This window comes from Muscardinus avellanarius (assembly GCF_963383645.1).
Source record: "Muscardinus avellanarius genome assembly, chromosome: 10".
Classification (NCBI taxonomy): Eukaryota; Metazoa; Chordata; class Mammalia; order Rodentia; family Gliridae; genus Muscardinus; species Muscardinus avellanarius.
The window spans coordinates 15,504,496-15,527,380 of NC_137796.1; positions in this window are offsets into that span (position 1 = coordinate 15,504,496).

A 22,885-nucleotide genomic window follows, 5' to 3' on the forward strand; every position below is an offset into this window, starting at 1 on the left:
CCGGAGTGGCCAGACCCATGGTGCAGAGCAGCCGGAGCCGCGGTTCAGAGCAGCCGAGCAGAGCAGCCAGAGCAGCCGGAGCAGCTAGAGCCACAGCGCGGATTGGCCGGAGCGGCGGCGCGGAGTGGCCGGAGCTGCGGAGCAGAGCGGCTAGAGCAGCTGGAGCGGAGTGGCCAGAACAGCCGAGCAGAGCAGCCAGAGCAGCCTGAGCGGAGCGGCCAGAACAGCCGGAGCAGCCAGAGCCGTGTTGCGGAAGGGCCGGAGCGGCCAGAGTGGCCAGACCCGCGGTGCAGAGCAGCCAGAGCTGCAGTGCAGAGCGGCCGGAGCAGCCGGAGCGGCCAGAGCCGTGGTGCGGAGCAGCCAGAGCCGCGGCGCAGAGCGGCCAGAGCGGCGCGGCCTACATCTCCCCTAGCAGCACCAGGCTCCAGAGAGGAGGGAGACTCAAAACAGAGCTCAAATCCAGAGAGGAGGTACTCTGGCCTCGCGGCCTAGGATGCAGAAGCAGCTTCTTACTGTTGGCGGCAGCAGCAAGTTCACTGGACGGCCCTAGACCAACCCACTCAACCAGCCACCAGGCGCCTGAGAGGAGGGGTGGACAGCGAGCTGAGGTGAGCAGGTGCTGAACAGCCGGGCGGCAGTCAGCAGTTTTGTTGGTGCAGGGAATATCTAAAGCTCCCAAGGGCCGGGCACAGCACAACTGGCAAGGACTCAGAGTGGAGTTCAAAACCAGAGAAGAAATACGCCGCATCACGGCTGAGGGCATATTGCCAGTGGTGGCAGCAGCGAATCCACCGAGTTCACTACAGCTCCATCAGCGCACTCAACAACCGTGAGTCAAATTGTGGCCCCTAGAGGAGAAATCCCAGTACTGCACTCCCAGGGACTTGTGCAGATAGTCTCCCTGGGTCAGAGATTTTAGCAGTGCAGCCCAGTGGGGGAGTGGCAGTGGCAGAGATATCATACCATAGTCACAACTCCCCGCTGGAGAATGCCCAACTTGGCACCCCCCACGGTCTAAGCAGCCTTGATTGACTCCCTGGGTCTGAGACTTTGTGATACAACCCAGTAAAGGAGTAGTGGTAACTGAGATACCACAGACTCGAGATCCAGAGCATCTTAAGTGAACTTGTAGTGACTCAGGGAAGAACCCAGAGAAGGAACAAACTTCCAAAATCATGGGAAAGAGAAACAACAATGGAGCAATGAATGCCAACAACCCCACACATCAGAATCTGATAACACAGAAATCCAAAGATCTCTAGAAGATCAAATTAGGAAAATAACTTTAGAAATAATAGAGGACTTTCGAAAAGAATTTAGAGAGAGTCAAAAAGAGATAAAGGATGCAATTAATGAAGTAAAGGCCTCAATTCAAAGTATAAACAACAGATTAGACTACATGGAGAATAGAATCTCGCTTCTTGAAGATGATTATTCTAAAAATGAACGCATAGTTTCTAATTTAGAAAAAAAAAACCCAACAGCAGGAATCTGACATTGAAGAAATATGGGCCCATTTCAAGAGAGCTAACCTAAGAATAATTGGAATAGAGGAGGGAAAAGAAGGTGAAACCAAAGGGATCAACAATCTCTTTAAGGAAGTAACAGCAGAAAATTTTCCAAACATAGAGCAAGAGGTCGATACACAGGTCCAGGAAACTTATAGAACTCCCTTTAGACAGGATCAGAGAAGAGGATCCCCACGCCACATAATTGTCAAAATGACTAATGTGGAAGCCAAGGAGAGAATCTTAAAGGCAACAAAAACAAAAGGCCATGTGATATACAGAGGCAAACCAATTAGAATCACTCCAGACTTTCCAAACCAAGTTATGAAAGCCAGAAGGGCTTGGAGTAACATATTCCAAACTCTGAAAAAAAACAACTTCCAGCCAAAAATTTCCTACCCAGCAAAACTATCCATCAAATTAGATGGGGAAATAAGAAGCTTCCATGACAAACAACAACTGAAGGAATTTATGTCTTCAAAACCAGCACTAGAGAAAATACTCAAGGAGATTAACTGCAAAGAGGAAATGGGTAATACACGCCAGAACCAAAGAAACAAGAATTCCCATCTAGCAGACAACTAAGCAAAGAAGAATAAACAGTATCTCAAACAGAAATAAGATTTAACATGTTGGGAATTAAAAATTATCTCTCTATAATCACACTGAATGTAAACAGCCTCAACTCCCCAATAAAAAGACATAAAGTGGCAAAATGGATTAAAAGCCAGAATCCATCCATCTGCTGCTTACAAGAAACACACCTTACAAGTAAAGATAGGAACAAACTCAAGGTAAAGGGCTGGAGCAAGGTAATCCATGCTAATGGTACTCGAAGACAAGCAGGAGTAGCAACTATGATATCAGACAAGTTAGACTTCAAACCCAAACTTATTAGAAGAGACAAAGAAGGTCACATTTTACTAGTAAAAGGAATAGTCCAGCAAGAGGAAATAACAATAATCAACATCTATGCCCCAAACATAGGGGCAGCTACTTTCATAAATCAAACTCTTTGTGACATGAAGTCACACATAAATCCCAACACAATAATACTGGGAGACTTCAACACACCTCTCACAATACTAGACTGATCTTCCAGACAAAGGGTCAGTAAAGATGTCTCAGAACTAAAGAACACCATTAACCAAATGGACCTGTTGGACACATATAGAATATTTCACCCAACTACAGCAGAGTTTACATTTTTCTCAGCTGCTCATGGAACCTTCTCCAAAATAGATCACATCCTGGGACACAAAATGAGCACTAGCAAATTTAAAAAATGTTACATACTTCCCTGTGTCATTTCAGACCATAATGGAATGAAACTAGAAATCAACTATAAGAAGACCCAGAGAAACAACATAAACATGTGGAGACTGAACACCACACTTCTGAATGAAGAATGGGTCATAGAAGATGTAAGAGGTGAAATCAAGAAATTTCTAGAAACAAATGAAAATAAAGAAACAACATATCAAAACCTCTGGGACACTTTGAAGGCAGTATTAAGAGGAAAATTTATAGCACTGAGTGCTCACATAAGAAAAACAGAAAATCTTCAAATAAATAGCCTTATGACACACCTCAAAGCCCTTGAAAAGCAGGAACAATTGAACCCCAAAGCCAGCAGAAGACGGGAAATTATTAAAATTAGAGCAGAAATTAACGAAATAGAGAATAAAAAAATACAGAAAATCAACAAAACCAAAAGCTGGTTTCTTGAAAAAATTAACAAGATTGATAAACCACTAGCCAACCTAACTAAAAAAAAGAGAGAATCAACCCAAATTATGAAGATAAGGGATGAAAAAGGAGACATTACTATTGACAGCGTAGAAATCCAGAGGATTATCAGAAACTACTTTGAAAAACTATACTCCAACAAAATGGAAAATCTGGAAATCGACAACTTCCTAGATAAATACAACCTTCCTAAACTGAGTCAAGAAGATATAGAACACTTAAACCAACCAATAACAATCAAAGAGATTGAAATAGCAATAAAGAGCTTACCATCAAAGAAAAGCCCAGGACCAGATGGTTTCCCAAGTGAATTCTATAAAACCTTTATAGGAGAACTAATCCCAATACTACTCAAACTATTTCAGGAAATAGAAAAAACCGGGACTCTCCCAAATACATTCTATGAAGCCAACATCACACTAATGCCCAAACCGAATAAAGACAGTTCAAGGAAGGAAAACTACAGGCCTATATCTCTGATGAACTTGGATGCAAAACTATTAAACAAAATACTAGCAACACGCATTCAAAACCACATCAAGAAAATCATTCACCATGACCAGGTAGGGTTCATCTCAGGGATGCAAGGCTGGTTCAATATACGAAAATCAATCCATGTAATTCATCATATAAACAGAATCAAAGACAAAAACCACATGATCATCTCAATAGATGCTGAAAAAGCATTTGATAAAATTCAACATCCATTTATGATAAAAACACTGCAGAGAATTGGAATAGAAGGAACATATCTCAACATTATTAAGGCAATCTACAATAAGCCCACTGCCAACATCATATTAAATGGGGAAAAACTTCAAGAATTCCCCCTAAAAACTGGAACGAGACAAGGATGTCCACTATCACCACTTCTCTTCAATATAGTACTAGAGACTCTAGCCAGAGCAATAAGGCAAGAAAAGGAAATCAAAGGAGTACAAATAGGAAAAGAAGAACTTAAGCTTTCACTATTTGCAGATGACATGATACTATATTTAGAAAACCCAACAAACTCAACCAAAAGGCTTATAGAACTGATCAACAAATTTAGCAAGGTATCTGGATACAAAATCAATCTTAAAAAATCAGAAGCTTTCCTGTACACCAACCATAAATCCACTGAAAAAGAAATTCAGAAAACACTTCCACTCAGGATCTCCCACAAAAAAATAAAATACCTAGGAATAAACTTGACCAAGGAGGTAAAAGATCTCTACAAAGAAAATTATAAAACACTGAAAAAAGAAATCAAAGAAGATCTTAGAAGATGGAAAGATCTTCCATATTCATGGACTGGCAGAATAAATATCATTAAAATGGCCATCCTCCCAAAAGTGATCTACATATTTAATGCAATGCCCATTAAACTACCAAGATCATTCCTCACAGACATAGAAAAATCGGTCCTTAAATTTATCTGGAATAACAAAAATCCCAGAATAGCCAAGGTAGTTCTCAGCAACAAAAACCACGCAGGAGGAATCACAATACCTGACTTTAAACTATACTACAAAGCCATTGTAATAAAAACAGCATGGTACTGGCAAAAGAACAGATATATAGACCAATGGAGCAGAATAGAAGACCCAGAAACAAGTCCACACACTTTCAGCCAATTGATTTTTGACAAAGAGGCCAAAAACATACACTGGAAAAAAGATAGCCTCTTCAACAAATGGTGTTGGCAAAACTGGTTAACCATATGCAGAAAATTGGATGTTAATCCCACTTTTTCACCCTGTACAAAAGTCAACTCATGATGGATCAAAGACTTGGAAATTAAACCAGAGACTTTGAAGCTCCTTGAAGAGGGCATAGGTCCAACACTACAACACATAGGCACAGACAAACATTTCCTCAACAAGACCCCAAAGGCACAACAAATTAAAAGGAGAATCAATACACGGGATTGCATGAAACTGAAGAGCTTCTGTTCAGCAAAGGAAACTATCAAGAACCTCAATCGAGAGCCAACAGAATGGGAGAAGATTTTTGCCACCTACCCCTCCGATAGAGGACTAATATCTAGAATATACAGAGAACTCAAGAAACTCAACACTAAGAAAACAAAGCATCCAATAACAAAATGGGCAAATGAACTAAATAGACACTTCACAAAAGAAGAAATTCAAATGGCCAATAAATGCATGAAAAAATGCTCAACATCACTGGCAATCAGAGAGATGCAAATCAAAACTACCCTGAGATTTCACCTAACTCCAACTAGAATGGCCATCATTCAAAACACAAACAACAACAGATGCTGGCGAGGATGTGGAGAAGTGGGAACTCTAAGACATTGTTGGTGGGATTGCAAATTAGTGCAACCACTTTGGAAAACAGTATGGAGAATCCTCAGAAGAATGGGAACAAATCTACCATTTGATCCAGCAATACCACTGTTGGGTATCTACCCAAAAGAAAAGAAACCAAACTACCAAACTAATGCATGTGTATCTATGTTCATAGCTGCACAATTCACCATAGCCAAACTATGGAACCAGCCAAGATGTCCATCAACAGATGAATGGATTACAAAACTGTGGGATATGTACACAATGGAATTTTACTCAGCCATCAAAAAAAAAAAACTCAATTACATCATTTTCAGGGAAATGGATGGAACTGGAGGACATTATGCTAAGTGAGATTAGTCAGGCACAAAAAATAAGAAATCAGATGCTTTCCCTAATATGTGAGAGTTAGGGAGAAAAGAGGAGCAAACAAGACAACCTAAAGGAGGAGAAATGAGGGGGGAAGAGGAAAATCTCTAAAGCTCACAATGTACTTAAACATATCGAAGTCAATCACTAAGCCAAGCAAGGGAGGGAGGGACGGGGAGGGAATGGGGTGGGATTTGGGTAGGGGTTAAATCAGCGATGAGTACATGTTTGTACACACAAGTTTTTTACCCCAATAAGTTGTATGAATATAATGCACCAATTAAAAAAAATAAACAGCTGTAAAAAAAAGAATTATCTTATAAAGTGGTTGCAAGGATTAAACAAGATGAGTGTTGTAAATCGCTCACAACAATACCCAGTACACAGTAAGCACTTAATAAATACTACTATCTATTCTCATGCTTATGAGAAGGTGTGATATCACTTTTGGAAGCCGAGGATCTTGCTTTCCACTGAGAGACATGCCCCAGCTCACAAAGGAAGACCTCACAAGGTGATAGACAACTGGGTGCTTTAGGCTTAAAACACTGCATGAGTTTAGAAGAGGTACAGAAAAAAAATAGGCGGGACTCTCCTGGGATGTTTTATGGTGAAATTTTAACTAGGCATAAAAGATGTTCATACCCAAAAAGAAGGTAGACACAAAAAGAAGGCAGAAGGGGCCCTGGTACGAATAGAGAACAGAGATAGAGCAAATGGGCAAATATAGGGCCAGAAGTTTGGCAGGAGTGGAGGATAGATCCCAGGGAGAAAAGACAGCAACCGGGCAAAGACTTGCACACCAATGACAGAGCCTCAGACTCACTCCTGCAGGATGGGGGTGAACTGGAGTTTGGTCAAAAGTGCCCAAGTCACGCATGGTGGCGCACACTTGTAATTCTGGTACTTGGGAGGCTGAGACAGGAGGATCTCAGGTTTGTGGCCAGTCTCAGGTACTTTGTGAGGCCCTCTGCAACTCAGTGAGACCCTGTCTCAATAAAGAATAAAAAATCCACCTGGGGGTGTGGTTTGGAGGTAGAATACCCCTGGGTTCCATCCTCAGGACCACACACACAAAAATGCCCAAAATAGAAGGTGTTAGGGAAGGGAGACATGGAGGCTGGAGGCCTCTAAAGCAGACACTGGAGGCTGCCTGGCTGTGTGTCGTGTGCCCAGGGACACTGAGAATGAAAGCCCCTGCCAGGGGACAGAGGAGCCACCACGCTGTGCTTGTCACCAACAGCACCCCCAGAGGCACATATTTTCCACGTTGATGTGAGTCTGAGAGTGGCTCCCTTTACCCACAAGCCTTGGAAGGCCCGAGGCAGGAGTGCTCGCAAGTTGGTGCATGTTTAAGGTCAAGGGAACATTGATTTCTGCCCTGAGTTGTGGTGGAAGCTGCTAATTTGATAAGACAGAGCATTAAAGATTCAGTGTGCATGGGTATTGATCATGGGGTAGGTCTTGTTAGATGTTTTTTTTTTCCTTCTAATGATCAAACATCTATTGGTGGGAAACTAAATTAGAATTACCCACCTGAACCCACCTTGTCTGAGGGGCTGCAGGCCTGAGGGAGATATCACGATGGAGCGCAGCACTTTGAAGACAGAGGTTGGACGGAGGTCTGGGTTTGCCACTCGTAGTTGTGTGGCCTTGGGAAAGTGATCTGGCATCTCTATGCTGTGTATTCCTGATAGGCACGATGAAGCAGTTGATACCAATGAGGGGAGGTGGTTGTGAGAATTAAGTAAGATCCAGGTGCCAGCCATGGTGGCACAGAGGATCACAGGTTCAAAGCCAGCCTTATCAATTTCGAGAGGCTCTCAGCAACTTAGTGAGCCCTTGTTTCCAAATAAAAAAAATAAAAAGGGGCTGGGGGTGTCACTAGGACGTAGAACTCCCTTTGGCTCCATCCCCATACATACGCTCACAAAGTAAGATACAGGTGATAATAATTATTACCACCACGACAGTGGATAATCTTACTTGAGTATGTGCTCTGTGCCAAGCTCTATTCTTGCTTTCCACATTGGAATGATTTAATCCGTACAACCACCCAACAAGGGAACTGAGGCAGAGAAGCCTGCCAACAGTTTATATGGCATGGAGTGAAGACTTGGAGCCAGGGAGTCTGTGACCAGAGCTGGCACTAACATTAAGCCCTGCAAAGAAGGCTTTAATGTATGTGCTACATGGTGCTAAATCCACGATGAAGAGCTGATAGCCACATGTGTTGGATGGAGACCACCACGCCCGTGCTTCCTCTTTTGTTAAGTCTTTGCAGGCTGCCAGAATCACAGCAGAGATTCCCCCGTGAATACTTCTGGTGGCAATGTGAAAGCAAGTACCAGTGGGTCGTGAGCCACCCCAGTTCTCTATGTCCTTCCCCACCCTCCAAAAAACGACTGGACGAGAAAGAAGCAAAACGGAGAAGTAATGAAAAAGCCAAAGCAAAGCCACATTGGCTCTGCCTGTGCGCTGGGCCATCTGTGTGCCCCCATGCTTGTCACCAAACCCAACTGGTGTGTCCAGTTCCTTCTTGAGCATCCTCAGAGAAGGACTGGCTCCCAGAGAGACTTGGCAGCCAACTTCCTTTTTGTCCGATCCTCCCGGAAGTGGGAAATCTCTCCTGGACAACTGGCTCCAGCATGATTTGGGAGAATTATGGCAGCCAAGAATAGTTTGGTTTTCCACTTTGGGCCATATGCCTCCTTCCCTTTCCTTCCCCTCAGGACCTCTGCTCCCTGCAGCATTCTCTGCCCAAGATCTGCACCCAAGGAGAGGAACTCTAAGAGGCTCAGGTCTCTGAGAGCTGCTGGGGTTTGCTGGAGTTTGCCAACGAGACTCAGGAGCGGCTCTCTGGTGGTTCCCTATTATTATCTTGTCCAGAATCTCCCTGGCCCAGGGCACTGAGGTCAGGCTGGCTGCCTGCAGACTTGGCTCACCATGGGATGGCTCAGGGACCAAGTCAGGGGGCCAGAGGACCAGTCGAGAGCACCTCTATCTAATTCACACCTTGGCACCAGCTCGCAGGGGCTGGCACATCTAATTTGCAGCAGGAGAGTCTAATGGGTGTGAGGCCTCACTAGATCCTCGCGGCTTACTTCACAGAGCGTTCAGAGGGACCACCGAGTAGCCTGCAAATGAGTCACAAGGAAACACCCAGAACCCTGGACGAATTCATCTAATAGTTCAGTACCAGATGCAAGACCACGCAGGGCAAATGGGGTACCCGACCACTGGCCAGTGGTACTGCTGAGTTCACAGGCAGGAAGCCTTGCTTACTTCCTGGAGGTGAAAATGAACAACAGCTTCGCTCTAATGTGGAATTAGGGGGCAGGCACTCAGGCTCTCTGAATTAAGGAATCCAGAGTAGCTAAAGGCTTGCCAAATAAATTTCCTGGCATCTCTCTATCTCTTTAAGTATCATGCTTAATTTATACATCAGTAAGGGCTATTAAAGTATGATATAAAAACTTAATAAAAGAGTTTTTGGTGAGTATGTTGTGCTTGATTTTTTTTTTTTTAAAAGAGGACAACAATCCTTAGTAACTAACTCATTTTTGCAAGAGGCGATGTCTATTTATCCAGTGTTGGGATCCAGATAGGACTTGTGCCTTTCTTTGACCAATATAGTGAAGAGAAGGTGATATACTGTGACACATCTGTGGCTAGGTCCTGGGAGGCCGTCCAGCTTCCACTCTCAGTTGTGAGCCCCTGAGGGGTTCAGTCTGAGCCAGTCTGCTACAGGATGCGGCACAGAAAGAAGAGAACTCAGGTGCTCAGCTGACAGTCCACCCATCTCCAGCCAACGCAGTCACTCATAAATAAGCCGCTCAAAAACTTGATCTAGCCACTCACAAATAAGCCTCAGTCAAGGTCGAGTTGAGCTTTATCCAGGTCAGCAGAACTGTCCAGGGGAATCAGGTCAATTTGTTTACCCATAGAATCGCAAATGAAGTAAATGGCTGCTGCTTTAATATACACAGTGCTGGTGGTTTGTTATGCAGCAGGAGCTAACTGTTACATGTTTAAAATACCACTCCAAATGCTATTGACTTTCTCAATACTGTAAGATCTATGAGATTAGGTCAGTGTACTGTCTTTCCTCCATGTTATCTGCGCTAACTAACCTGTGCATGCCGCTGAGTAAGCATTCAGTAAAGACCGAGTAAAAGAATAGTATGAAACAGACTTATCTTGGTGCTACCTCAATCTGTTGTTGTTGTTTTCCCAAACGAGGCAAGAAATAATGATAAATACAAAGAAATAAAGAAAATGCAAAGGAAACAAAATTCAATTAGCCCACATCTTAATTATCCAGTATTCTCAATTAATGGGGCATGGACTGATGAATTTTAAAGCATTCACAGGCTCCTTCTATCTGCCCTTAAACAAATATTTGTTTAGTACGTAATTTGGTCTATGCACCATGCCCACCCCAGGATACAGTGGATAAACAAGATGGATAGCATCCCTAGCCTCATGGAGCTGTAGAAATTTAAGCCATTAATTCTATATAACCTCTAATTAATTTCATTTCGAAACTGTGAGCAGAATTTACCAACGAAGCTACAGATAGGTACATCCAGACAGATATCATCCTATCCTAGGACAAGGTGGTTTTCCCTCCTCCAATTAGATACTTGATAGTATATTTCTTCTTTTCCTATTCATTTAAATTATACAATTCATTTAGCTGCTCAATAAATATTTATTGGGCACCCTGTGCCTGGTATTAAATTTACGTAAGATGAAAGGAAGCGCTCCCGACCTCATTGGGCATTCCGTCTAGTCAGGGAGACAGACGTCATATGGAAAAATCACTCTAATACACAAATAATTATAAACTAGTCAAGCATCGGAGAAGAAAGGCACGGGGTGCTCTTCAGGGCAGCATGAGCTGCTGGTTTAGGTAGGGAGTGTCCGGGAACCCCGGGGCAAGGCATGCAGCTTGGCACAAGAGCCTCGCAGCTGAAGCTTGTGAGTCTTCAAATGCTCTTGTTTGGTGTGGGTTTTGAGGACTTGGGGATGGATTTTCAGGACTTTAGGCTCTCGAGTTGTTGACTTGTGAGCACTCTGGGACGTCTGGTTTCATCTCCCCCTGACAGCAGTTGCCCATTGGTGGCTCTTTCAACTCACATGACTGTTACTGATGATGTCTAGATCTCAGGACAAGGATATCAGAACTTGTCCTTTATACCCTACTAACTGAAACCACTATACCCCTATAATTAGCACCCCATGCCCTCTTTAATTAATACCCCTCTACCTCTATGAGTGACACCCCTCTACCCCCTTTAACTACCACCTCTGTAATCCTATAACTAATACGTCTATGCCGCCTATAACTAACACCCCTATACTCTTATAACTGACTCTTGTACCCCTAGAGCTGATACCTCTATACCGCTATAACTGATACGTCTATAACTGATGCCCCTATACCCCCCATACTGACACCCCTACACCCCACTCACAGCTGACACCTCGTCTGCCATTTTCCACCTGTAGCACTGGCACAGATGCCACCTGTAGCATTGGCACAGATGCCTCCTCTGCCATCTCTATCTCCTCTCCTCGCCTCCTCCCTTCCCACATGCCGCAGGGCATCTGGGTGGCCATGTGGAGCATCACCTCCCTCACAGGCATGCGGCAAATGTCACTGAGAAGATGTCTGTGGAGTGCCACGTGTTCTGAGAAGAGAGACCCTCTCCACAAAGAACACACAGGGTGGTAATTACGCGGCACCTCTGCAGAGAAGCCACGGGGACTTGGCAGGCCGCCACCCCCTTATCTGGAGACAGCTGTTGTCAGGTTGCGTGGGCTCCCCTGCCTCCCAGATGGTGGCTCCAGCCTGCAGCGGGCATGGCTCGCTCACCGCCCTGGCTGGGATGAGCAGGGATGCGGACAGGGGCACGAGCCCATACCTCTGACCCTTCGTCCATGTTTATTCATTCAACAAATATTTATTGAGTGACTTTGGCGAGCCAGACATGAGTCTAGACATCGCTGGGGTACACAAGCTAACGAGGGAGGGGGGAGACCATTTATGGAGCACTAGCTCTGAGGCTCAGCACCAGGCCAAGTAAGATCTCATCAATCCCTCGGCAGACGGAGGGACTGCTGCTCTGTGACAGGGTCAAGGGGTTGGTAAATGGCGGAGCCGAGACTTGGTGTCACCTGATTTCCAACCTCAGCATCCTCTTCCCATGATGCTATTCCATTTGGGGAACTTATGGGGATGTCTATGATCTCCACCTACAGAGACTGGCAACCTCGAACACAGGCGCCGAGCCACCTGGATGCTCTGCCTCAGCGCGCTGTGATACACAGTCCTTACAAAAGTCCTATTCTCCCCTGCAACCTTGGGGTTGCCTTTTTTATGGTACTGGGGCTGAACCAAAGGTTTTACCTCTGAGCCCAAGTTTATTTATTTATTTTTTTGAAACAGAATCTCACTAAGTTGCTGAGGCTGTGATCTGCCCATCTCAGCCTCCTAAGTACTAGAATTATAGGTATGTCCCACCATGGTTGCCCTCTTGTTGTGTATTTGTGGTACTGGGGATTGAACCCAAGGCTATGCTATCTCTGAGATACACTCCCAGCCCTATTTTACTTGTTTATTTTTAAATTTGAAATAGGATCTCACTAAGTTGCAGAAGGCCTCACTGAGTTGCTGAGGCTGGCTGTGAACCTGTGATCCTCCTGTCTCAGCCTCCCAAGTACTGGGATTACAGACATAGAACATCACAGGGCCCAGCTTGGAGTCATCTTGTTCAGCAGTATCCTTTCTCAGTCTAATGCTTGGTGGAAATCCCCTGGTGCAGGTGGAAGGAATAAATATTCCAGCCAGAGGAACACACACATGTGATTTCACAGAGATGAGAGAGCTTTTGATATGTGGGGAGGACCTGGACTTGCTCTGTAAAAGGGAAGAAGCCCAGGAAAAGAAATACTAAAGGAGAGGGGAAGAGAAAGAGGGGGGAGGGAGGGAGGGAGGGAGGGGGAGGGGGAGGGGGAGAGGGAGAGGGAGAAGGAGAGAGGAATTACTGATGGTGGCTAGATGGGACTGAATTAGACATCCAGTCGAGGTGGTAAGGAAAAGCGGTTTTCTGGGCAGGCAGGAAGGGTAGGTGTAAGTACATGGAAATCAAATAAATTAAAATGATGACCATTAATGTACTTCCAGAGAGTAAAGAAAAGGCTTGGGGGCTCCATTGGTAAGTGGAAAATTCTGTCGGCACATTGTTTGCTGAGATATTGTTTAATATAGCAAATAACTGGAAACAACGTCAGTGTCCAGCAATGGGGGAATACTTAAGGAAATTCTGAGACAGCTACTGGGGGGGATATTATGCAGCCATTATTAATGATCATTGTGGGCAAAGCTTAGAAGATGATGCAGTGTGTGTGTGTGTGTGTGTGTGTGTGTGTGTGTGTGTGTGTGTGTATATAACAGGATTAGAGAAAATAAGATCCAGCCATTTTTGACTCTTACATAGACACAAAGAAGTAGTGCAAGGAGAGAGTCTGGTCTTGAAGATGGTTCTGTGACAGAAAGAAAGTACGTGGAAGAGAGACGCTAAAGGGCAAACCATGAATCCCACGAATTTCTTGATGCTGCTGGTAAAATTAAGCAGTGTGTGCACGCGTGTGCATGCACGTGTGTGTGTAGGTGTATGTGCAAAAGCTGCATGCGTGAGATGAGTGTATGTGCAAAAGCTGCATGTTTTTCCTGGGTGAGATGAGTGCTCCAAGATTTCATTCTTTTTCTGAGGGATCTGGATCCTGTCTAGACTACAGAGGAAAGTTCAGACGACTATCACAGACTCTCTCCCATTGGGGTCGGGATCTCCTGTGCGCCGAGACAGCTGGGAAGTGTTCTCTTCCAGCATCCATTTTCCAACATTCCAGGACCTGATTTAGGAGCCCATGAGATGAATGATTGGTACTCAGGCCCTGTGCTGGATTTAACATGGAATAGAACATAGCTGCAGGCACACATGTGTGCGCTTCCTCCCCCACACACAGAGCAATGCTCATGCCATCCCCCAGGTCCCAAGGAGCCCACCAGGGAGCTCCTCCATGGAGCAAAGGGACCTTTTACTAATTATCATCTCAGTGACCTCATATGGATTTGCAAAATTATTAAATTCCCTTCCAATGAACGGTAACTGGGAGGACCAAGCGCCGAGACGTTGGAGCCAAGTCTGAGATACACAAGACAGAAAGGGATCCCATGAGACCGATGAGCCGATGGCTAACTGCCCAGAAGACCACATGCCCTTAAATCAAACTGCCACATTGCACGGCGTGGGACAGAAAGAACAGCGGGCAATAAGGATGAGAGAAATAGCCACTTAGAAAAACAAATGTTTCGTAGCTTTTGAATAATTGAAAACAATGGTGCATTTGACTGGGTCACGTGTTTGAGCCAGTTTGGATGTTAAAACCTTCTGGAACTGTTCCGATCGAGGCCTCTGCTGTCACTAAGGGTTGACGGAGCATCTCCCTATGTCAGCTTCTTCTTCTCCATCATGAAGATCATGATGGATGATCTGGGACTGGACAGGGTGAGACAGGATTGCGGAGTGCAGGCTCTGGGCAGCCCACCCTGAGTGTAAGGACCTCCACCACTGGGCAGGTTAACTGTGTCCACTGAACCGCAATTCCCTTACCTATACAATGGGCAGCATTGCTCACCATGCAGGTTGCGTGAGAACTCTGTGAGCTGATAATGCATTCTACTGAACACATGATATAGGCACATCATAGGTATATTCTGGTGGATATACATGGAGGAACAATTAAAGAAGGTTCTAACATGCTCCCATCTTAAAGAACAGGCTGTTGGGTGGATTTAATAAGCTAAAAGGGCATAAAAGAATTGCCCAAAATTGTAAAATGTAATAAAAAATATCCTTGTTATGAGTAAGGACATGACCTGGGCCTTTTCCCAAAAGTCAAGGGCTCTCCGTTGTACCTATGATCCTTTCTTGTCTCCAAAGAGCTCAAGAGCTCCCTGGCTGTGGGGAACGTTCTACTAGGCTCTCGCTGAGCCTGGGATGAGTTTTGCTATGCTAAGGGTCAACGTGTCCCCAGACAGAACAGTATTTTAATTCAACAGCATTCAGTAGTTATTAAACTATGATAAACGCTAAAGTGGGAAAGATTACACTTAGACATAAGAAGTGTCACTTGAATCACTTAAAAATATTATAATGTATAGCTAATTGCACCTTGACTATATTACCCAGTGCTGGGAAAACACTTCAGATCCTTAAGTAAGGTACCATTTAAATACCTCTCTTGGTATATAATGGGTAATATTCTTGAGTGCCCAGGTTGTTCAAGGACCCAGTGTGCACTGGGTATCTAGCACAGGCCAGGCCATCTGCCCACGTTAATTATTTTGTCCTCAAAACAATTCTCGCAGACAATTATTATCACCCCCATTTTGCTGACGAAGAAGTTAAAATTCAGAGATGTCAAGTAACTTGCCTATGATCACACACACGGTAAACGGCAGGGCTGAGATTTCAATCTCAGAAAGCCATCTTCTAGAATCTACTTCTATAATTATATGACCCGTGTTTTCCTACTTATGGGATCTGAGTGCCTCCTCACCTATAAATTGGTGACAGTATTATACTGGGTCTTTGTTCAGCCATCTCATACTCTGTGGGATCTTCTCTCTCTCTCTCTCTCTCTCTCTCTCTCTCTCTCTCTCTCTTTTATAAAAAGCTTATAATACAGTGCTCAATAAATGGAAGATTATTATATAATGTAACTGATCTCGTCTAGATTAGCATTCTAGCATACTGAAGGAAATGACTTTCGAGCTGGGATTCTGTTCAGAGATAAATACTTACTCCCCAGCATGGGCTTTTTTTTGGTACTAGAAATTAAATTCAGGGGTGCTCTACCTCTGAGGTACACCTCAGCCCTATTTTACATTTTAAAACAGGGTCCTGCTGTTACTGTACACTGCTGGCATCAAACCAGTGATCCTCTTGTCTCAGCTCCCCAAGTACTGGTATTATTTATTTATTTGCTGCACCAGAGATTGGACCCAGGGGCATTCTACCTCCGAATTACACCCGTAGCTCTATTTGATTTTTTATTTTGAAACAGGGTCTCACTAAGTTGCAGAGGGCCTCTCTAAGTTGCTGAGGCTGTGATCCTCCTGTCTCAGCCTCCCAAGTACTGGGATTACAAGCATGTGCTGGCATCCTGGGCCTAAGTGCTGGGATTATAGGCAGTAGCCACCCTGCTCAGCCCCAGCACGGACCTACTAGAGATGAGGCCGCACACGGCACGAGTCTGGGCAGCAGAGAGTGCTCCACAATGGACATGGCTCAGTGCCAGGGAACAATGGGGTGCCCTGGCTAAAATTTTATTAAGGTTTGCAAGACAGCGACAGCAGGGTATTCAACCAAGCACAGGGCTTGTAAACACCAGCATCTGCATGCGTACAAGGGGGGTGCCCGAGAAGCCAGAAGTGCTGGACGGCACTGAGGCCGCTTATTCCATCTGTGGCCATGAGCAGAGTGGGGGAACTTTTGAGTCTCTCTGATTTCTCCCTAGTCAATGGGGACCACTCCTGTCTCCTGGGTTATGGGGAGAACAAAAGGAACAGTGGAGGGGAGAGTATGGCTTAGGTGCGAAACGTCAGGCCAGGGTTCATCATGGCCGCTTGCGACCCTGTTGGAGATGCCAGCGGCTCTGGCCCCCTGAAGACTGAGACCCAGGAGGGAGGTTTGTACATGTGCATTATTAACACCTTCCAGGGGATTCAGGTACAGAGCTGGGATCAAGCAGTGCACTGCCGGGTGCACTTGGAAGGCTGAGGCAGGAGGATCTCAGGTTCAAGACCAGCCTGGACAACTTAGAAAGACCATGTCGTCGTCGTCATCGTCATCTTCATCATCACCACTATCATCACCACCATCATCACCACCATCATCACCACCACCATCACCACCATCATCACCACCATCATCACCACCACCACCACCATCATCATCATCATCATCATCATAATGGCAGGGATATAGCTCAGTGGTAGAGTGTGCCTGGGTTTAATCCCTAATACCACAAACAGAAGGAGGAGAAGAAGGAAGAGGAAGAGGAGGGGGAGGAGGAGGAGGAAGAGGAAGAGGAGGGGGAGGAGGAGGAGGAAGAGGAAGAAGAGGGGGAGGAGAAGAAGGAAGAGGAAGAGGAGTGAGGAGGAAGAAGAGGAAGAGGAAGAGGAGGGAGGAGGAAGAAGAGGAAGAGGAGGGGGAGGAGGAGGAAGAGGAAGAGGAGGGGGGAGGAGGAGGAGGAGGAAGAAGGAGGAGGAAGAAGAGGAAGAGGAGGGGGAGGAGGAAGAGGAAGAAAAGGAGGAAGGCATTGCACTACCAAGCAAGAGATGTTATTTAGTAGAACATTCAGCTTAATTACTCAGAATTAAGATGGCCCTGTCTTTGTCTTTGAGATTTTAGACAAGGCGTATTTGGAAGGGCCAGGTCCCTAGAAACTCACCCTGTGAAATTGTTTCAATCCATCACTTAGTCAGTCTGTCTGTGAAACGGCTTTAGGACACACAAAAGAATCCTTTCATGCTACTAGACAAGGGATTGTTTCTCACTTGAAACTCTAACTTCAAGGCCAAAGCGCTCACACTGAGCCCGCGCCTCCCACGTGCAACTTCCAGCTTCTGGTTGCCACGTAACCAGAAAAGACCAGCGCCGGCTGGTGAGGATGGATGTGCGACAGCAGCCTGTCTTTGGAAAGACTTCAAATCCAGGCAGAGATGCTGATGGTGTGGTGAGAGTTTTCATGCCACCTGGCACATGTCACTGGAACCCAGCTGCAACCTCACCTGGGTGTCTGTGTCAGAGGACGACGGAATGGCGATGGTTGACAAGTTGCACGCAACCCCTCGTTTGACTTTTTAAGAACCAGATTGTGTTCTGCCTGAACAGGAGCATTAATTAAGGCTCCGTTCCATGGGAGGGCGGGCTGGGGGTAGCTCAGAGCTATAGGGCAGTGGTAACAAAAATAAAGCTGGTGTGTGCCTGCAGCAATTAACAGGGTGTTAATTGGGCAGTACATGAGCATAAATAAGAAGCTTGGAGGTGCCTGAGTGGGTAGCTGGCGCACAGTAAAGCCCGTGTGCCAGCCTCATCATACGATGCAGGCTCAACTCAAATGTCCTGGCTGTAGTTTCTCCCCCTTCACATGTATGCTGGGGCTATGGGTATGATCGCTGTGTTGTGATGGTCCACCGGAAGAGGCTTCCACCCCAGGGTAGCCATGTGCAGGGCCCCACGCTGGTCCAATCGGGGTGCAATCTCCCATCGCCATGGGAACTATTCTATTCTCCTGGTATGTGATTTCTTTACAACTCAATCTATATAGACCTCACCTACCACAGGAAGGTCTCACTCATTCTCTCTCTCTCTCTTTCTCTCTCTCTCTAGTACTAAATATCGAACCCAGAGGTATTCTACTTCTGAACTACACCCTCAGCCCTAATTTATAGATATATTTTTTGAAACAGGGCCTTGCTAAGTTGCTGAGGGCCTCAATAGGTGGCTGCGGCTGATTGCAAACCTGCGAGCCTCCTGTCTCAGCCTCCCAAGTACTGGGATTACAGGTGTGTACCATCACGCCCAGTTCATTCTGTCTTTTCATTCGGCCATCTTGGACTCTTGGTCCAAGATCCTATTTTTAGGAAAGTCTGTGGCAGATGGTTGGGTAGCTGACTACCCAGAGCTGCAAGATGCCTGGGAATGAACAGAGGGACCGACATTTTCTGAATGATGCTCCATTTATCAGAATCTTTTGGGGAAACCGAACTCTCTCCTCTCATCACTGTTGAGATGTAGAATTGCAGACGGTCACACCTGCCAGGATTCTCAGGGTCAGAATTCCAATTCCAGGCATTAAGAGCGATGGAACCGAGACCCAGAGAAGGTGAACAGAGCCACGGGCAGGACAGGAAGCCGCTCCTACCCACAGCAGCCGACAGACCCCAGCGAGGCCCCCAGAGGCAGCGTGTACTGAACAGTAGTTACCAGTGATCACATTTCCTTTAAATATGGCTTCTTCATCCTCCCGCGGAGCCCGTTCTCCGTACCTTGCTCCAGTTCCGGGCTTATTGCTGCCTGGTTCGGGGCTCTGAAGTCACCGTCACCAGCAAAGAGTTCAAAGCCTCGCTCCCTGATGGCCTTGCCCTTTCCCTCCCCTTCGAGGTCTGGGCCCAGCCCCTCTGGGCGAACAGTTAAGATTGTCAGCAGCTCTGAGCCCCCTTCCCGCACCTCTTGCCTCTTTTTCAAGCCTAAACATCAGTGCTACGTTCACATGCACATGTCACGGGAATTTTTCTACTCTTCCCACTTCCAACATCGCTTCTATTTCCAAGGAGTCAAAGGGCTTTTCAGAGTCCATAAAAGTCTATGTACACAATGGCATTTTTCACTCAGCAGTCTTCCCTGGGACTTTTTCATTACCTGCAGGTGATCCCGAGTTGAGCAATGACTTCTAAATCCTGCCTACTCTTGTGGCTGATTAAAGTCCAGAAGTCCCTGTAGTCTGCCCATCAGTACTTTTGTGAAGATTTTGCATAACTACTGAAAACAGTTTAAAAGATCATGCCTGTGATCTATTAAACAAGATTCCTCTTCAAAGGGTGGCAAAGGGCTTAGAAAGAGCACATGAAATGGAAATGGCTGGCTTCTGCTTATTATACGTTCGGCATGATCAGAATAACACGTCTGCTGGTCATTACAGAAAGTCATTTGTCACGAGGCGCTTGCCGGAAAACATATTTGAATTCGCCAGAATTCAAACAGAGAATTAATGGGCAAATAATTTATCCCCGAGTAATTATTTGTAAGACTTTAATTCAACTGGAATTTAGCAAAAGGAATTCAGAAGGGTTTGGTTCCTCGCGTCGTATGAGAAAGGAACTGTTTAGTTAGAATGACAACTTGTTCCTCTAGGTAAAAGAGGAATGTAAAAATTCGAAGAAGACGATTCTCCTTGGTTCCATAAGAGGATCATAGCCAAAATGGTTCAGAGGAAGGGCGGTACTTGGGAGGATCCCAGGGGCAAATGAAAAAGGGCAGAAATTCCCAGATCAATCAAATTTCACGGGTTAGGGACATTTCTTCAGTAGACACAAAACAGAACAAAAACAGTAATGACTCCACAAAAAAAACCTCACACCCATTTATAAAACACACACACACACATACACACACACACACACATACACACACTCAGAGATACCTACATCTGAAATGTACACCCTCACAGGCCAACACCTTCGCTCACAGTTTTTCTTGGCTAAAATAAATAACAGGTCAGAGTCCACCCTTAACGGCAAAACCCTGATGCTGCCAATTTGCTTTCGCAGAGTTCAATGAGTCGAACAACCAGAGACAGTCTCTTAATTGCCGTGGGTTTCCCCAGGCTTCTAACTTCTCCAAGGTGAAGAATTAGGCATGCCTGCGCCTGGGGACTTCAATTTGTGGAGCTGGCCGTCTCCAAGGTCTCTAGGCCTGTTCTCTCTCTAATTTAAGAGACAGTGATGGGCAGAGTGTTTCTGAGCCTCCATTTCTCAGTAGCTGGGTGGCTGTTCATTCCACAGCCCCTCTGCCTAACTGTCGGTCTCCTCTGACACTTAGATCAGTGGATCTTGGATGAGGAATTGGGGGTGAGATGGATTAGACAGGCAGGGTTCAACTGCATTCTACCTCCATGGGCTGGGAACTTGCAGTGGGGATGGTCTTCAGGGATGTGGTTCATACTGGCTGGTATAGGGGAGCCTCTTCATACTGCCCTGCCCAAGAGATTCCTTCAGGGGTGACCTCCAAGGGTCTTGAGGGACCAGGATGTGGAAACAATACAGAACCCCTATTTAGTTCCCGTTAGCCAGAAAACCAAGCTACTGCTCATCCGGCTGGAAGGTGGATGGTTAAGCAAAGCAAAAAGTCTCAGCTCTGCTAAGGACTGGCACACAAGATGGTCTGTGTTCAAAACAAAAAATGAGGTGGTACATGATAAAATTCTCCTTCTGTGCCTCAGGCCATGCGTCTGAATATGTCTTTGGTTCAGAAATTTACAAAGAGAGCTTCACAAACTCCCTTCTCTGTCATTACTACAATCTACGATTTCCCTATACGATACGATAAAGCATAGCGGGAAAGTTTGAGTTAACCCTTCTGACGATCTGTGGTTTTTGGAAACTTTGGACTCGAATGAAGTACAAGAGCTACTGAAAGAAGTTAAGCCACGAGAAGGGACCATTACCGTGCAGGAGACTGGCAGGATCTGCAAAATCAAAGCTACGCAGTACAGTGGGAAGAAGATGGGCAGGGTGAGCCGGGCTACAGATTAGCCAGGCCCTCTAGCACTGCATCAGGCCCATCTGCAGCACATCTGGCAACAGCTGCAGGAAAATAAGGTAGCTAGCAACGAGGCAAAAATACGAGTACGAGAGGGTGGGCTCCTTCCTTCCCTCCATCCATCCTTCCTTCCTTCCCTTCTTCCCTCCTTCTTTCTCCTCTCCCTCCCCCTCCTTCTTCTCCTTTTCTGTGATACTGGGAACTGAACCCTCTGTAGCTCCAGCCCTTTTTATTTTTTTTATTTTGAAACAGGATCTTTCTGTTTTAGCATCCCAAGTACTAGGATTACAGGTGTGTGCCACTGCGTATGGCAAGCTATTTCTTAAAGAATGACATAAAGAGGGAAATTCCCTAATGTACATGATGTACATTCATAAACATATCAAAGCTGATCGCTAAGCCAAACACGAGAAGGAGGGACAGGGGAGAGAATGGGGAGGGAATTGGAAAAGAGCTAACTGGGTGATGTGTGCATGTATGCCTCTGCCATCCTGTACTCCATTAAGATGTGTGACTTACAATGCGCCAATAAATTTTTTTAAAAATGAATGACATGTTTGGAATTTTATTTTATTATCTATTTTATTATTATTTTTTGCAATACTAGGGATGGAACCCAGGGGCATTCTACTTCCGAGCTATACCCCCTGTCCTATTTTTTTAGTCTTTATTTTTATTTTTTGAAACAGAGTCTCACTGAGCTGCGAAGGGCCTCGCTACGTAGCTGAGGCTGTCTGTAAACTGTGATCCTCTGGTCTCCCCCTCCGAATGCTGGGATTACAAGCTTGTGCCACCACGCCCCATATTTTTCAAATTTTAAATACAATCATCCTTTTGTATCTGCAGGGGATCGGTTCGAGGATTCACCAAGGATACCCAAATCCATGCATGCTCAAATCTCTTAGATAAAGTAGTACGGCATTTGGGTATAGCCTACACACCTCCTCCTGTATACTATAAATCACCTCTAGATTACTTACAATACCTAACACAATGTAAAGGCTATCTAAATAGCTGTTATGGTGTATTGTTTAGGAGATCATGACAAGAAATATGTCTGTCTATGCTTAATACAGATGTAGTTTCTCTTTTCTTTCTAAACATTTCAACCTGTGGTTGGTTTATTCCAAGAGAATAGAACCAAAGAATACAGCCCACGGATATAGAGGGCCAACACACATACATGTATATATATGTACACATATATGTATACACACATATACATACATGTACACATATATGTATACACACACATAGAGCTTCTATGGGATACAGTCAGTTTCATTCATTTCATTTTGATTTTGACTTTTAAGAATTTTTTTATGTTTTACACTAATGTCGGTATTTATGCACTTCCAAAGCTGAACATATAAAACAAGTTGGATTCTAAGGAGTCTAACTCCTGATCATCGCCACAGTCTTTTTCTTTATTATTCTTCCCACCACAGGCCACTTATAAAAGATATAAGTGGTTCTTTACGTGGTTCCTTTTTTGAGAAGATAGGCATCTGCTTTTTTATTTTATATTTCATGGTTTTTTGCATAGAACCAATAAGTTTTCTATACT